Genomic DNA, 3,514 nt, shown 5'->3' on the forward strand with positions numbered 1-3,514 from the left:
CCCCTTTCCTTTCCTCCCTCCTCCCTCAGTGCGTCCCTCCCACCGAGACCCGCCTCGTATTTCCTGGATCCGGTCTCAGCAAGAGCTTGGCGAGGGAACCGCCGGCTTCAGGACTCTCGTCGGGTGCCGTCGCTCGCCAGGCACAAAGATGGCGCCACCGGGGACTGCCGAAGGCGATCTCGCGAGACTTCTCCCACAGTGCCTGGAGAGCTGGGGGCCCACAGGAAGGGTGGTCAATTAGGGCAGCCTCAGCTGCCCTCAGAGCAAACACTCCTCCAAAGCGAAAATGGGCGGTACCGGTTACGGCGGAAGTTATTGCGGCTGCGCGGAACGGGGATTGACGCATGCTCAGAACGGCTCCTGAAGTAAGACCCAGTTCTCCGTGTTTTACCTGTTTCCTTCCAGAGCTAAGGGGCGGGGAAAGGGTAGGCGGAGGAACCAGAAATGAAACCCGGGAAAGGGTTGGGCAGGACTGTTTGGGAAAGTGGGAGGTGTCCCTTAAGGCTTGGTCCTCCCTCCAAGCCTGAACTGCCAATTTGGCGTCCCCGGGAGTCCCAGCCCTTTCTTTCTCCCTGGTCTCCCAGTCACCGAATATTCTTTGCAGTCTCAGCTGCCCTTTCATCCTGTTGTCGGGTTCCCGTTTTATTCCTGGGAGCTCGCTGTGTGCTAGGAGTTGGGTTCGCTGCTGGAAGCCACAGCACTCCGGCTTCTCACATTACCAAATAACTTTCTCTTTCATTTTGGCGCTATGTGAGCCTTCCAAATGGCATACAGTTAACTGCTTCTGTTCCTGTTTTATTTTTCTTCGCTCATTCATTTATTCATTGATTCAAACGTATGTTGTTCAGAGTTTCGTATGTGCTAGGGACTGAATAAACAGAGCTGTGCTCTGACCTCAGGGAGCTGGGATGGCGATGGATGAGAAAAAAACAATGACAGTTGAGCATAGTGAATTCTCTGACAAACGCAGGTACCGAGAGGAGTGACAGGTACTGGGAGCAGGGTGTCATGAAATATGTCAAAAGGGAAAATTCTTGAGGGTAGTCTTATAGGCATAGGATTTAGTCCATTGAATCAGGGTAATGTCAAGGAACAAGCCATCCGATTATTTTAACAGAATTTAATATAAAAAGGTGATAATTAGGTAACTCAAAATGCAAGAAGAGAGCTCAGTATACCACGGAGGTAGCAACTGTGCTGCAGTGGCGTAGCAGCTACTCTGCAGAGAGCTGGGGGACGAACGGGACAGATTGGGGTTATTACAATTTAAATATTTAGAGGAGGGGCTGTGTGGAGCTGAAATTCAGACCTCTGAGGAGGGAAGAGCACCTATTGGTGCTGGTGTGTCTGATGGGGGCCCAAGATGCCGTGTCTGCCTGTGTGGAGAAAACTGCAAACTGGATCCAACGACTGCCATAGGAAGGAACTGTGACTGGCCTAAGAGTTCCAATCTCCCTCTAACCTGGGTATGAGGAAGACCTTAGAATGGAGCTGGAATTGACCCACATCCAGCAGCAGAGCGGCTCTCATGTTGAGAGTCATTTTAGAAGCTGGATGTGGCCAAAAAGGGAGCCTTTCCCTCTTGTCACCCACCCCACATAGTAGGCACCTTCGTGTTAAAACATTGATGGAAAACTTGCTTTGAGTTCAGGGTTTCTTTTTTTTTATTTTATTTTTATTTTTTTAATTTCTTTTTGAGAGACAGCACGAGCAGGGGAGGGTCAGAGAGAGAGGGAGACACAGAATCTGAAGCAGGCTCCAGGCTCTGAGCTAGGTATCAGCACAGAGCCCGACGCGGGGCTTGAACCCACGAACCTTGAGATCATGACCTGAGCCGAAGTCGGACGCTCAACCGACTGAGCCACCCAGGTGCCCCTTGAGTTCAGGGTTTCATACCAAACAAAGGTGCCCCGGCCAGCCCACTCACAAAGCCATGACTGAGAAATAAATGTGCATTGTAGTATGCCGCTGAGACTTTTGCTTATTACGTGGCAAAAGCGCACTAATGACAGCAGCTCTCTTCCACAGAGTGAGCCAGAATTTCTTTTATTTCTGTCTTCTTGCTCCACCATCCCTAGAGTGCTGACCTAGCATGTTTGGTCCAGAGTGGCTCAGTGCCACTTCACATTCCAGTCATCGGGAAAGGGAAGATCTACCCATTTCCTTTAAGGGTACAACCCAGAAGTTGTTAAATTAACATCATTTGTATTCACAGGCTGTCAGCCAGAGCTTATTCACGTGAATGTATTTACCTGCAAGGGAGACTGAGAAATGTGTTTTTTTTTTTAATTTTTTTTACTGTTTTATTTATTTTTGATACAGAGAGAGACAGAGCATGAGAGGGGGTGGGGCAGAGAGAGAAGGAGACACAGAACTGGAAGCAGGCTCCAGGCTCTGAGCTAACTGTCTGCACAGAGCCAGATGCAGGGCTCGAACCCACGAACGTGAGATCTGACCTGAGCCAAAGTTGGAGGCTTAACCGACTGAGCCACCCAGGTGCCCCTGTGTTCTTATTTTAAGCAGTCTCATACCTAAGGTAAAAATTCTGTGACTCTAGAAAAAAGGTTGGTGGGTTGCTGGGGTGGGTGTTGAGGGTGGCCATGGGGAACCAGCAGTCCGATAAAATAAATCTCAGAACTTGATTTAAAGTTATGTCTTTTCTTCTCTCCCAACTGTGTTCTGCTGCCACTGAGGGGCTTAAAGTCAAAGAGGCGAGTATAATTCTCTTTCTGTACCTTAGGCTTCTACTTCTTCCCCATTTTACTAACCAGGAGTTTCTTCTCCTCCAAGGATGAAGATAGTGGGAATGGAGACAGATAATTTCCTGCTTTACAGGTTACAGTCATCAGATGGTTTTGTCCTCTCTGGACATGGCAGATACCTAAATTGGCTCTTTATCTCTTGATTGCTTTTGGCGGTTCTTCTTAGGCTCCCGTTGGGAAGATTGGGTAGTATATCCTAGGGCATATATGATGCTTTTCCCCCTGTCATGCCTCTCTCTTCAATCCTTGGTCTCTTTTTGATGTTGCTAAAAGTCCTCTCTTGGTTGTCCATATCTTCAGTGTGACTGGCATCCAAATGCTGGCTCTCTTATGAGGTGAGTGTGATTCTTCAGCACCCACCTCATGGTATCTTTCTTTAATAGAAACTGCCCTTACGCAATACCCACAACTTCTGGGTATTCCCTCACCCGTTAGCAGGGCCTTTGGCAGGGCACAACCAGGGGGCGCAAACTTTTTTGCTTTCTGTGACCATCATTTGATCCATAGGAAACACGCATATCCTTGCCCTGCAAAGTAACAGACAGCTGGCCTGTCATTGCTGCCCTGGGGAAGCTTCCTGTCTTCAGAAGTCTTCTGGGACAAGGCAGGTGGCAGTGTCTGTGCTGACCGTGGTCTCTAAACTCCAAGGATATGGGGCCGGCTCTCCCAAAAATTCTGTCTCTCCCCTAAATTTCTCAAATAATTACAGTTCCATCAAGCAGCTGGAATGTGACACATCTTTAAGACATTCC

This window comes from Suricata suricatta, chromosome X (genome assembly GCF_006229205.1).
Source record: "Suricata suricatta isolate VVHF042 chromosome X, meerkat_22Aug2017_6uvM2_HiC, whole genome shotgun sequence".
Classification (NCBI taxonomy): Eukaryota; Metazoa; Chordata; class Mammalia; order Carnivora; family Herpestidae; genus Suricata; species Suricata suricatta.